This window comes from Neophocaena asiaeorientalis, unplaced genomic scaffold (genome assembly GCF_003031525.2).
Source record: "Neophocaena asiaeorientalis asiaeorientalis breed wild unplaced genomic scaffold, Neophocaena_asiaeorientalis_V1.1 scaffold43, whole genome shotgun sequence".
In the NCBI taxonomy this organism is placed as follows: domain Eukaryota; kingdom Metazoa; phylum Chordata; class Mammalia; order Artiodactyla; family Phocoenidae; genus Neophocaena; species Neophocaena asiaeorientalis.
In genome coordinates, this window is record NW_020173674.1 from 14,958,800 (window position 1) to 14,972,895 (window position 14,096).

The 14,096-nt window shown below is 52.1% G+C and overlaps 1 protein-coding gene across 2 annotated transcripts in view; it reads right to left on the reverse strand.

The window, feature by feature from the left end:
- Positions 1–14,096, reverse strand: part of TSPAN18 (tetraspanin 18) — a 181,888-nt gene that overhangs the window by 53,597 nt on the left and 114,195 nt on the right. For both annotated transcript variants that reach the window (XM_024749096.1, XM_024749095.1), the window contains exon 3: positions 8,173–8,314. The gene's annotated coding sequence lies outside the window, so the exon portion shown is untranslated. The remainder of the gene's footprint in view (positions 1–8,172; positions 8,315–14,096) is intronic.

The following is a 14,096-nucleotide window of genomic DNA, read 5'->3' on the forward strand; positions in this document are numbered from 1 at the left end:
AGGGCTCCATGACTCAGGGTATTCCAGGGTCTTCTCTCCATCCACTGCAGGCTCAGCCCTGCCCTCCAGAAGACAGCCTGTCACTTGCTATGGTCCAGGGGCCCCACACAACCATCCATCCTCCCCACTATCTTTCCTCTGCATAAACCCTTCCATGGCTCCCCAGCACTCCTGGGGAAAAGCCCAAACTCAGAGCACAAGAAGCCTATTGATTATGACCTCCCTTCCCCCACGCCCTCTTCTCACTCCACTCCAGCAGCACCACTTGTAGCTCCCCGAATGCTTTGGCTCTACCACGCCCCAGGGACTTTGCATGGGCTGATCCTTCTGCCAGGAATCCACTCCCCTCCCCCAAGTTACACACAGATTTCTTTGTCCACCTTTAAGTCATTGATAATCCAAGCCTTCCCCAGCACCTCCCCCTTCCAGCGTGGGTTCCTTCACTCCTACGTGTGGCTGCATCACGGTGTTAGACCCCAGCCACCAGCCTGTTGTTCTCAAACTTGAGCTTGCATCAGAATCCTCTGGAAGGCAGCAGAGGGCACAGGCAGGGAAGTGCAGGCTGTCAGAAGGTGGCTAGGGACGAGCAGTTGTCTCACCAGGAACACGGAACCTTGGGCTGGACTGAGCCCTGGGGCACCGTGACAGAAGAGAGGGCCTGGGCACATGGCCAGACATGGTGTATACGAGCCTCTCACTCCAAGCTTAGCCTGAATGTGGCACCTCAGGCCACCGCCCCAGGCCTCCAGGACACAGAACACTGGAGACCCTCAAGGCTCAGAGCAAACAGGAGCCAAGGACACACAGGCTGCCATGGCTCCAATAGGACCACTGTCCCCTCCTGACTGTGTACCTGTCTTCTGCTCTTTAAGGAGAAAAAAAAAGGAGAAAAGTTCCAGACTTGGGAAGCTCCACATTCAAAGAGAATGTTGCTGGGGAAATGGAGGGAAAGAGCTGGAAGATGGCAGAGGGTGGGTTGGGGGACATTTGCTTTTAAATTTAAATCCTTTCTGATTATTGAAATTTTTAAGGAGCACATTACTTCTGTAATAATAACTTTCAAAAATAATTTTTGTCTTAAAAATGCAAAGCAGTCTGCAAAAATCTGTTTGGAAGAGAGAAGTTTATGGCCCATTAGCTTAAGGGGTCATTAACTACATCATCATCATCTTTTCTTGGCATTTACCATGTTCCCAGAGCGCTGCTCCACGGTTTAACACCCATTATCTAATCTAATGCTCATCACAGCCCTATGGGTTGGAAGCTATTAGTGCCATCATTTTCTAGATGAGAAAACAGAATTTGATCGAGACTAAATAACGTGGCCAAGGTCACCCAGCCTTGGAGCGGGGGTCTGATCTCTCGTGAGTCTGACAGCCGGCAAGGTCTCGTCCTTAGATCAGGACACACACTTTGCTGTCTCCTGAAACTGAAACGGAGAAGCTGACAGGCTCAAAAGCCATTTGTTTCGCATCTACTCCACTGCTTGAGAACCACTGGTTTCGCACAGGAGCCCAAATCACATTGTCACAGAAAAACAAACCCAGGGCCTGGCGTCACCAACCACCTTGGAAATTTGGACCAAGGCTAGGAAAGAGTGTATGACAGCGAATCCACTGTAATCCGCCCACCTGTCTAACCATTCACCAATCCCTGACTACAAACCCTGGCATGCTCAGCTCTGTGCCGGACGCTGGAAGACCAGAGCGGGTGAGATGCGCTTGGCCACCAGGAAAGGACCAGGTGAGCACAAGGCAGATTGGACCCCTCAGCACCTTCCAATCTGCCAGCTTTGCATCCTCCAGAAAGACCCCCAAACCCTTTGCAATTCAGGATGCAAACAAACATTACAGGCAGTGAGAATAAAACACAGCCCTGTAGTCCGTGCTCGCTGGTGGGCTTCCTCTCTCGAATGCCTTCGTTTGCATAAGGCCGAGCCTGGTCTTGGCAGTCCAGTCCATCTCGCTGGTCCAGGGACAACGCGAGACCGGCTAAATATGGTGGGATCTCTGGCATTTCATCCCTTAGCCCCAAGACGGAAAGGAAGGGGTTATACAAAGGCCCAGGAGCGATGGGAGGCAGGGTGGGATTTCTCCCCAGGGCTCCAGTCTGCGGATTTCAGCGCACTCCTGCTGGCCCTGAGCTCCTTTGGCCAACGGTGTGCATGGCGCCAGCCAGAAGGTGGAGGCTGCTCCGAGCGCAGCCTGAGCTGCCGAGAGCAGGCAGCTTGGGTGCCCCATTCAATAGGATCCCACGTGCATTTCAGAGGTCCCTGCACGTGGCAAGTGCTCAATAACGTTTGATGAATGAATGAAGAAATGTGGTTTTGAGGAAGGCAGCTCTGCCCCCATTTGGAGATGGGAGGGGTGTGACTCCCTGCCCCACCACCAAATTTTGGGGGACATGGACTCAGGCTGCCTTGCAGGCACCTGTACAAAGACTCTGTTGAGGACTCCTCCCACAGAGTTATGAAAATGAAAATATAAATAATAATAACACCAATAGCACCAGTGCTATCACAAAGTACTGACCCTCTGGGCAGGTGTGCTGTCAAGCACATTGGTTCACTTAGTTATTTCATTTAATCTTCACGTAAGTCCTGTGAGACACAGAGTACTATTACCCCCAACTTACAGATGAGAAAACTGAGACTCAGAGGGCCAAGGCTGTAGTACTAGCAGAGTTGGGATCGGCACCCAGGTCTAACTTGGAATAAAAGCTTAAAGCTGGAAGGGGCCTCACCCCTCATTTTACAAAGGAAAAAATACAGCTCAGGGAGGCTGAGGTCACCAGTAACACAGCTGGGACAAGAATTCGAGTGCCCCTACTTCCAGCCCAGGGTCTGCCACTAGGCCCCCTGCTTACAACACTGTAAATGAAAACGATTTCTAAGTTCTGTAAAGAACCTCGAGATGGGAGGATTAATTATTCTTGGTCCCTGTGCAGCACCATCTTTTCTAAAGGGCCCCTCCAAAACTCCCTCTCCTGGACTTAAAGGGAAAACAGAAGAGCCACTCAGCTCCAAACCTAGCCTGTGATTTAAGGCAGCCTTGAAGATGGCCACAGGCCTGTGTGGCCAAGCCTGGAGGACTGCATGGAAGAAGCTGACTGCCTTCATCTCACTTCCTGCCTGGCACAGTCTTCCAAGCTCCAGGGCTCCCATCTCCAGGCCTTTGCTCTCACTGTTTCTTCCTCCTGGGATGCCCTCCCCCAGCATCCTACTGTCCCATGTCCTACTCACTTTTAAAGCCCAGCTCAAATGCACTGCTTTCCCTGATTTCCCACCACTGTCACCACCCCAAAGTGACCTCTTGATCTGGTCTTGGAACCTCCAAGCCTTCCTTTATATTTCTGCTCTGAACCCTCCCATTCTCTACCTTGAATGACAGGATTTACTTTCATGTCTGTCTCCCTTATAACAGGCTGGCTCCTTGAGGGGCTCTCAGCGGTGGTCTCGGAGGAGCTGCTAATTGAACAGAGAGGGGCTGGGAGTGAAGAGGTTGGCCTATTCTTTTCGTTGACTCGTGCACACCCCTGACTGGGTTTGCATACAGATCTCAAACTGTGGCCTTCCCTCCCTCTCCAGGACCCATCACCAGCTGCATCGTAAACTCTTAAGTCCTAGAGGGTGAGGACCAAATCATTCTAGTATCTCTGTAGCATCAGTCATAAGCCGGGGGCTTTAAAAAATAGTGTGGAGGGCTTCCCTGGTGGCGCAGTGGTTGAGAGTCCGCCTGCCGATGCAGGGGACGCGGGTTCGTGCCCCGGACTGGGGGGATCCCATGCACTGCTTTCCCTGATTTCCCACCACTGTCACCACCCCAAACTGACCTCTTGATCTGGTCTTGGAACCTCCAAGCCTTCCTTTATATTTCTGCTCTGAACCCTCCCATTCTCTACCTTGAATGACAGGATTTACTTTCATGTCTGTCTCCCTTATAACAGGCTGGCTCCTTGAGGGGCTCTCAGCGGTGGTCTCGGAGGAGCTGCTAATTGAACAGAGAGGGGCTGGGAGTGAAGAGGTTGGCCTATTCTTTTCGTTGACTCGTGCACACCCCTGACTGGGTTTGCATACAGATCTCAAACTGTGGCCTTCCCTCCCTCTCCAGGACCCATCACCAGCTGCATCGTAAACTCTTAAGTCCTAGAGGGTGAGGACCAAATCATTCTAGTATCTCTGTAGCATCAGTCATAAGTGGGGGGCTTTAAAAAATAGTGTGGAAAATAATTAAGTGGTGAACATCCAGCAAGTCCAGCTATGGTTTGGCATTGGATGAGGGGTGGGGGGCAAGACACCCAGAGGAAGGGTCCTGCCCTCAGCAGGGATCCCAGAGGGCAGCGACCATTCGGCTTTGCTCACTCCCAATCCCCAGCAAATAAACAGTGCCTGGCACACAGTACAAGCTCAATAGCCAACGGCTGAAGAAATAAATTAATACGTATTGACCCAAGAGCAGTGAGCATCCCATATAAGGCAGGGTGGTGCTCAACGCTGAATTGGTCTACATGCTGAGTCAGAGCTGCAGAATTCGCAGGCTAGAGAGACATGGGTGCAGGGCCAGGAGGTTTGTAGTTGACCGAAATCAACAAAGGACAGATCTTCGAAAGCACGTGGCTACAGTCGCCTGGGACGCAGCATCATGCACTGTGCTTTTCCATTTTTTTCCTGCAAAGCAAAATCTTTTTGCAAATGAAATCATACACCGCACCCTAGATGCATAACAGAGCTTTCCCGGCGGGTGTCAGCTGGGGCTGTGAGGCTGGCCTGCAAACCAGCGGACTCTTGGGGCCGCTCCTGCTTGACCAGTGACGGCCTCCTCTCCTTCTCCTTCCCTCGGAGAGGCCCCAGGAAGGTGGTGGCTGAGGGGAGGCTGGGTCTTCAGGGAGGCCATTTAGGGCAAATAAGTGCTAAAGTGGCTCAAGGAACTTTCCCCAGCGATGAGGGAGTGGGGGTGAGGGTGGGGTGTAAAGAAAGCAAAAGGCCCTCCCAGCAAGTGAAGGACAGCCCAAAGCGGCCAGATAAGCAGTGACTGAAATAGTGGCGTGGCCACTAGGGGAACACGAGGACTCACTACGGGAAGGACTTCCTGGGGCAATGCTTTTGGAAAGTGGAGCATCGCCTGCAGATACATCGTGTGTGTGTGTGTGTGTGTGTGTGTGTGTGTGTGTGTAAATCAGGCTTTCAGATACCAGATCCACTGAAACTGAGGTGCACCTGTCAGAGAGAGGCTATCCCTGTGCTGTAAGCCACAGGAAGGACCCGTTCAGGACAAATCAGCCCCCTCACCCCCTGCCGTGGCTCCGATATGGAGCAGCTGTTGTTTTGTCTGCTCAGCATTCCTTCCTCCTTCTTCTGAAAATAGCACCTGGTTTTCCCTCTGGGGTACCAGCCCTCTCACACTTTGAGGTTGAATCCTGCCACCCATACACACAGCCCCAAACACAGACGCCCCAACACCGACCAAGTCTGGTCAATCAGCATAGTCTCTCCTTCTGGTCTCAACGATTGGTCAGAGATGGTCATGTGACCCAAGGCCAACAAATAAGCTTCAACTCTGGGACTTTTGTAGGAACTCCTGGGAAAAAGCAGCTCTCCTTTCACTGGATTTGCAATGAGCAGGGTGTCAGTCTGGAGCTGCTGGCCACTGCCCCACTGCCACGTGGGGAGTGCTTACTGGGGACTGAAACCCACAAGGAGAGAAGCAGAGGGCACAGACCTGGGCATTATCTGAACCTTGGACACCAGTAAACAGGCCCCCAGTTGCCACTATATTGGAAACCAATAAAAAACGAATAAATTGCCTGTCTTCTTGCTTAATCAGGTTTGAGTTGAGTGCTGGCTTCCAAACAGTGCAGCATCTGACCTCAGTTCAGCCTTTGCCTGGCCTCTCATCACCCCATCGCACCCCACCACCCTCACCCTGTCTCCCCCTGCAGCCAACCTTCACATCTGGCCCGTCATTGGTTCCTCTGACCTGGGCAACAGCCCTAGCCTTCCCCTCAGACCCAAGGACTGGGTACAGGCCCGCAGCCAGCTGGGCTCACCTATACCCTAGCCTTCCCAGCCGTCTGGCCCCACCTAGGGCTCTGTTTTGGTTGATCTAGTGAGACCCCTCCAATCTGGGCTCAAATTCACTCACTCTGCCCCCACCCCTCCTTGTCCTGCTCACTGGACTTCAGTTCTGCTGGGAGAAACAGATACTACATAGTGAACAGGGGCCTGCAATCCAGTCACTCCTGAGCTTGCAGTGGGAAGAGTTACCCCATGGCTTTGGTCCACGGCCTCAAGGAGACCTGCTGTGGGCAGAGGCTGTGGGGTGTGACTGGGCTCAGTTGTCAAGCAGGTGGGGAAAGTTCCTAGATCTCTTACCTGCTGTATCACCTGGGGCAAGCTGCCCTTTCTAAGTCTCAGGATCCTCAGCCTTTTTTTTTTTTTTGCGGTACGCGGGCCTCTCACTGCTGTGGCCTCTCCCGTTGCGGAGCACAGGCTCCGGACGCGCAGGCTCAGCGGCCATGGCTCACGGGCCCAGCCGCTCCGCGGCATGCGGGATCCTCCCAGACCGGGGCACGAACCCGTGTCCCCTGCATCGGCAGGCGGACTCTCAACCACTGCGCCACCGGGGAAGCCCAGGATCCTCAACTTTAAAGTGGGGATCATATCACTACATACCTGACAGAAGGACAAAAATCTACAAAACTTACAGCACCAGCTGGTGGTGAGGAGATGGCACAAAAGGAACTCTCACTTGTTGCTGGTGCGGATGCAAAATGGTACAGCCACTTTGGAAGACAGCTTGGCAGTTCCTTAAACAGCTAAATATACTCTTACCATACAATTCAGCAATCCCATGCTCCTAAATATTTACCCAACTGATTGAAAACTTATGTCCACACAAAAACCTGCACATAAATGTTTATAGCAGTTTTATTCATAATCACCCAAAACTGGAAATAACCAAGATTTCTTTCTATAGATGAATGGACAAAAAAACTGTGAGACATCCAATGGGACATTATTTAGCAATAAAAAGTAATGAGCTTTCAAGCCATGAAAAGACCTGGAGGAACTTTAAATGCATATTACTAAGTGAAAGAAGCCAGTCTGAAAAGGCTACCTACTGAATGATTCCAATTATATGACATTCTGGAAAAGGTAAAAAAAAAAAGGAGGCAGTAAAAAGATCACTGGTGACTGGGGGTGAGGAAGAAGGGAGGGAGGATGAAACACGTGTGGTGGTATCATCTTATCTGACAAGGCAGAGGGTGGCCCAGTATCCATTGCCCCTCCTTTCTTCGTAAGAGAATTATAATTGGGCAGATGGTCCCCCACAATAAAGACTCTATCTCCCAGCCTCCCTTGCAGCTAGGCATGTCACATGACTACATGGGACCTCACAGGAAGTGATGTATGCACCCTCTTAAAGGAAGGAGCACCCTCTCCTTTTCTGATTTCCCCCTTCTTGCTGACCAGAATGGAGAGACTGGCATGGGCCATCGTGGATCATGTAGACAAGCGATGGTTAGAGCCTCCGGACAAAAGGAACTTAGTCCCCTAAGGTTTTTGTATCAAAGAATCCCCTTAGCTCAGAATTTTCCTTAGAGAAAAATCAACCTGTCCCTTCTTTATTCTGCATAATGTAGGTAAAACAGCTTCACTCACTCATTCATTCATTCAGCAAATAAAAACAGACAAACTCCTGTCCTCTGGAGTCCGCATTCTGGTGCAGGAGGCAGCCTATCAACGTGAGGATGAATTAACTACGGATTGTCATGAACACAGGAGTACTATTAGTAACAGCTAAGGCTGACTGCACCCCGAGCTTACTACGCGTCCTGTTCTAAGCGCTCATCATCTATTACGTCATTTTATCTTCACCACAAACCCAAGAGGTGGGTGCTGTTGCTTCCTTATTTGACCGGGGAGGAAGCAGAGTCACTGAAAGGTTGAGAAACCTGCCCAAGGTCACACAGCTAGTAACTGGAGGTTCAGGATTTGAACCCAGGTCTGTTGGACTTGAAAGCCTTAACCACTGGGTTCTCCTGCTAATGAAGGAAATAAAACAGGACAGGGTGATAAAGAAGGATAGGGTGTCCTCTGATGGCTGCTATTAGCAACAACAAAAACAGCAAAAGCAGCATAAAACCCCGCGCTGAACACCTGAGCTCCCTTACCTGGGTAGCCTGCGTCGAGAAGTCTGGAAAAAGGTTGTGCCCACGTTTTTAGAAGTTCAAATTCAAAGGGTTCACGTAGCTTGGATGATGGGGTCGGAAGGTCTGGTCCCTGCAAGCTCGGGGCTGTCCAGGAGATGCGCACCTGTCAAGACAAGCAGAATCAGCTGTGACTGCCTCGTGGTGGGGACGCCATCGCTCACACTGCCCGAGGTCTCATCTTTTTTTTTTGAAATGTGCTCCGGTCCCTGAGGAGAGGGTATGAAGGGGCAGCCGCAAGGAGCCTGGGCTTGGGCATCAGGACTGGGGAGCCATCGTCTAGGTCCCAGCTGAACTTGCCTGCAAAAAATTCCAAGACACAAAGATACGTATGTGCCTGTGTGTGTATGTCCTGAATAAAAATACGCAAGTGTCACACCCACTGTGTCTAGCATGGTGCCCTTTGCAGAGCGGGAGGCTTGACAAATGTTTCCCGATTTGCTTTGATGTGAAACAAAATTTTATATGTCTGAGTGGGAGGAAACTCTGAGTGTTCACGCACATTGGTGGAGAGATTCTTCCTCGTGTGAAAATGCATTCCTGAGATGCTCCAGCCAGCCAGACCGATGGCCTCATTTTATCAGTGAGGAGACCGACACCCAGAGAGGGGCAGTGACTCGCTCCAAGTCACAGAGCAAGTTGGTGTCAGAGTGAGGCCTAAACCCCAGGTCCCTCCTGACTCATCATGGCCAGGTGCTCTCTCCAGGGCCACACCCTCCTTTGCTGTTGACAGACTTGCACCCCTGGAGCAGCCTGGGCACAGGGTCTACTGCCTGCCTGACAGGTGAATGCTGGTCACAGGCCAGAATGGAGAATTGTTTCCTGACTTCGTCCAAGCCCAGACAAGGTATGGGAGGTGGTGCCCGCGGTGGCCGGGAGCCTGGGCTTGGAGGCAGGTGGGCCTCGGTCACTTGTTGGGGCAAACTCTTTCCAGGAGAGAGAGACCCTGGGGAAGTCAGGTGTCCTCTCACAGCATCAGCCTCCTCCTCTGTAAAACAGGGATAGTAATAGCATCTCTCGTTGAGGATTGCAGGGAGTGAAAATGACACTCCTAAGTCTGTGAAGCCCCAGCAGAGCATTTGGCTCGCAGCAATCGCTCAATAAACGTTAGCGAGGCGACACAAGGGAGGGTATTGTGAGCGCTGCAGGGGGAGCCGCTTTGTGCCCTCGGCAAGTCTTCAGACAAAACTCTCTCAAGGCCACCAGTGACTCATGCCTGCTGCTCCCGCTGTCCATCCCCGTCTCTGCCTTCGTGCACCAGGGTGGGTCCCCAACCCAGCATACCTACCTCTCCCCGCAGCTGCAACTCCCCACCTGCCCACGGGCTCCCCACACCCCAGCCCACATTTCACCAGCCAGCAAAATGGAAATGTCATTAGCACCCTGCAAGCTGGTGAGCTAATGTCACCAGATGGCAGCCAGTGCATGAGAACTGGGGAGGGGTGGAAGGTGGGGGGCGAAGTCCCCGGGAGGCGTGGCGTTCTCAGCTTTTCCCAATAAGGGTATGATGAAGAAATAAATAACTGGCTGCAGGAAAGAGGTGACAATGGAGACCGTTCTTCTCGCGGCACGCTATGGAGCTGTGCCTTTCTCCTGGGCTCACCATGGCTGCCTGTGCCCCCTGCTTCGGCCCCTGTCCGGATGATAGATGTGTCTCAGCCTCTCTGGGCCTCCTCTTCACACATACGGCTGATGAAGAAGCTCACCAGGGGGACGCCCAGCTTCCACCTTTCATTTCCACCCCAGCCCACGCTCCCTCAAACCTGCTGAGAGAAGCAGACCACCCCCTCAATTAACATGGCAGTGGGGGGGTGGTTCGTCTCCTAGGAGGAGGTGGCAGCATTGAACCCCACAGATCCGCAGGCGGGCATTCTGGGTTCCAGCCCCAACATGGCACTAACTCGCTGTGAGCACTCAGGCACGACCTCCCCTTCGTGGGGCCTTAGTTTCTCCCTCTGTGAAAGGGGGCGCCGGATACAGCATCAGTCCCGACAACGTCTCCGAGTCAGCTCTGAATCCCCCAACTCACAGGCAGAGATGCCAATGTAAAGCTCCTTCTCTTCCAATGTCCTTATGCCACCAGCACTGATGACACCCGCGGGCACGTTAAGGCTTCCTGGAGGAGGGGGCAGATGTGTGTGTGTGGAGACAAGAGCTGGGCGCTGTGGGCAGGGGGCCCGGGTGAGCAAAGGCATAGAGATACCCAGTTGTGGGGGGTGGCGCCTGGAGCCAAGGTTGCCCGACAGGCAGCTGGGAAATGAGATGGAAGAGTCCTGCGGTCAGTGCTTTCCATGCATTTTCCCATTTAATCCTAACACTGCTAGCATTCCCATTTTATTGATGAGAAACTGAGGCTCAGAAAGGTTAAGTATTGAGCAGACACATGGTTGTTAAAGAGCACCGATCGGATTTGAACCCCGTAGTCGACTTAGGAGCAGAAGTTCTTGATGCTGTGGGGTGCCACTGTCTAGACTGTTTAAGGTAGAAGGAGCATGAGAGAAATTCAGGAGCGTTTGTGTCATAAAGGCGTGCGAACGAGCTCACGTGATATGCAAGGGTGGGCAACGCCCACGTCTGAGGGGGAGGGGTGGGAGAGTTTAGCATGTGGACGTGGGTACATTGTAAATGTGGGTGGCTCACTGCTGAATGACGCTGCCGCCCTGAGTCCGGGCCCAGAAATGCCGCATGGGGAGGGTGTGGCCGAGTGGCCAGTGGGGCAGGGGAGGGGGCAGGCAGAAGGCCCTGGCCATCCCATGGTGGCCCAGGCAGCCCTGCTCTGTGGGCTGTGAGCTGGGCCCGTGCTCATGGTCCTGCTGTGTGGGCCTGGCCTGCATCACTTGTCTGCGGATCCCATACTCCCCTGACTGCTGCCCAGGAGAGCAGCACATCCTGCCCTCGGCCTCTTCCTTGGCTTAGTCTCCTGCGTGGTCCCTCGGGATGCCTGTCCCAGCCGGGAACAGATCCCGTAGACAGAGCCTGGTATACACCCGGGGCTGCTGTCAGCGGGCAGGGAAGCCAACAAGTGAGTGCACCTTGCACCCGCTGGGGACCAGCCAGACCTGTACTCCAGCCACTACCCACTGGCTGTGTGATCAGGGCATGCGACCGGCCTCTCTGAGCCGCAGTGAACCCTCACAGAGCTGCTAAGATGACTACCTAAGGGAAAAGGCATGCATTCTATAAAGTGCCATGCCCACAGACAGGGCTGTAGTTCGAATCCCAGTGGCCAAGATAACCCAGGAATTAGTAGAGCTCCCTAGAGAGCCATGACTGGGAATCCAGCCAACGCCTTTACGTAAGTCCCCCTCGCCCCTCCCCTGGGCCTCAGTCTCCCATCTATAAAGCAAAGGGTCCTCAGGCTCAGATACGGAGTGTGCTCGGCCCCTGCGTGTCTACTTTTCTTCACCATGATGCGCTATTAACATCACAGCTGGATTTCATTTACCAGAAACCAGAAGGCCATTCATATAGCAGTAAGCTGAGTAAATAGGGCCCAAGACAGGTAAGTTGTGATGGGAGGAGAGAGGTTTCATGGTTTCACGTTCGAGTCGCTGACTAAGAAGGAATGTGATCATTCTAGGAAGACAGAAGGAAACATGCAGGAACAGAGCGGGGCAGAGCTGTTGGAAGTCGACAGAACTTGGACAAACTCTCTTCCCAGGTTTGCATTGGGCTGGCCCTGAACAGAGAAGACACAAGGAGTTCTGTTTCCTGGAGACCTCAAGGAATGGGAGCATTCACTCATTTGGTGAGCATTAGCTGAATACCTGCTGTGTACTGGGGCCTCCGGGGGTGCCAGGGATGAGAGAGGCACCAACTCTGCCTTCAAAGGAGGTCCTGTTATGGGCAAGAGTGACAATGCCCTTGTCTCCATAGTTCAAGGTGGCTTAGGAGGACTCATCACATTGCTTTCAGTTCAGGGGAGGGAAGGACCCCTTCCTGCTTGGGCCCCAGGGAAGGCTTCCTGGAGGAGGAGGCAGATTTGAATGTATGGGGATGAGAGGAGGGCACTGTGAACAAAGGGACCAGGGTGAGCAAAGGCACAGAGGTGTCCAAGTGTGAGGTGAGTATTCAGGACCAGGAGGCAAGGCTGCCTGTAGGGATAGAATGGGAAATTAAATCGGAAGGGGCTGGATGATTAAGGTCCTTGAATCCTGGGCCGAGGATGATGAACTCTGTCCACAGAAAAAGGGGAGCCACTGAAGGTCATAGAGCAGAGGTGTGCTTCAGGTGGCTGAAAAGCAGCAAGGAGCCCAGGCAAGTGGAAACAGATGATGAGAGGAGGGAAGGAGGATGGGCAGGGCCTGATGGTAGCGCTGGATAAAGGGATGCTGGAGGGGTGGGGGAGGTAGGCGGGATACTGAAACCGGCAGGTTGTGGGCAGGGGACGCAGAGGTGGGATGATGACTGGATTTAGACATGGTGCATTTGCATCCTGGCTCTACACTGTCACCGTGTGCTCTCAGGCATGCCAGTTTACCTCTCTGGGCCTCAGTTTCCTCCCCTATAAAGTGAAAAAAATAAAACCGCTTCAAAGAGATGTGAGATTCAACCAGACAATATACGAGAAGCACTCAACATAGTAAGTGATTGTTGGATACCTGCTTCCTACAATGTAAGCATTTGTTGCTTTTATTAATTAGTGGTGACCTCCCCCTACTGCAAGTGAGGACGCTGAAGTTCAAAGTCAAACAAGTGGCTGGAATTGGCAGTCACTGGGCCTCAAATCATAAGAGAAGCAAATTATGAGCAAATAAACGTGGGATGACTCAGAAAAGAGTCTTGATTTTACAATATTGCTAAAGAGAAGGGCTGTTTTATGACTTTTGTGCCGTATGCTTATTAAACCCAAGCTATAAGTGTGAACTAATAAGTAAAATGAGTTAAGTTAATTCAAAAAATCAGCCTTCAGGACGGATCCATATTACCTAATGGCAGTCCATAAATATAAATGTAAAATTTTAAAATACAAGAATGAATTGCAATGCCCAGCAGCTCCAAGAATCTGCAATTTCTCTGTCTGCAAATAAAAGCTACTGATTTTAGCTTGGGTTCTCATTGCTCATGAATGAGCCTTTGAGAAGTCATAAAGAAAGGAATTATTTCCAATTGTTTACTCACTAAGGATCATATGTATTGAATCTAAATTGTCTCTGATTCCTAATTAGTACAAACCAAATTAGAATCTGAGTACAGCAGATCTGGAAAGAGCCCTTGGAGACTGAGACCTTAAGCTCAGTTTTCTTTGTTTCATAGACCTGGAACCCAAGGGACAGAGAAGGAGAGCTACTTGCCCAAGATCACACAGCAAGTAAGGGTAGGATCCAAGCTAGAACCTGAGCTCCAGGCACCCAGGTTGGCATCCTGCTCTGGTCCCTGCAGCATCTGTGATCAGATCATTAAATCCAGCCCTAAGGGATGCGCAGGGATGTTCCCCGGGCCTTAGCCCGGGTGATTCCTATAATAAGAACTTTCTCCCCGCTCTGGGGAAAAGTAATCTGCCCAAGAAAGGACCCTCAAAGCCCAGCAGTCTAATACTGATAGCAAAGTTCTAAGACACTCTAGCACATTGCTGCGTATGGAACCCTTGAGCCCCTGTTCACAACCTGTTTGCCAGGCAGCTCAGCCAGGAGAGAGACACACTGGGAGCGCTGGGTTCTGTTCCAAGAGGGGCTGCGGGCTGGCACAGCCCAGGCCCATGTCAGCTCCTCCCTGTGTTCCAGGTGGGGCTGGAGGCACAAAGGCCTCATTGTACCGTGGGGAAGGGAGGGGTCTCAACTCAGCCAGGCTCATGCTCTCTATCTCTCCCTCTCTCTCTCTCTCTCTCTCTCTCTCTCTCTCTCACACACACACACACACACACACACACACACACACACACACACACG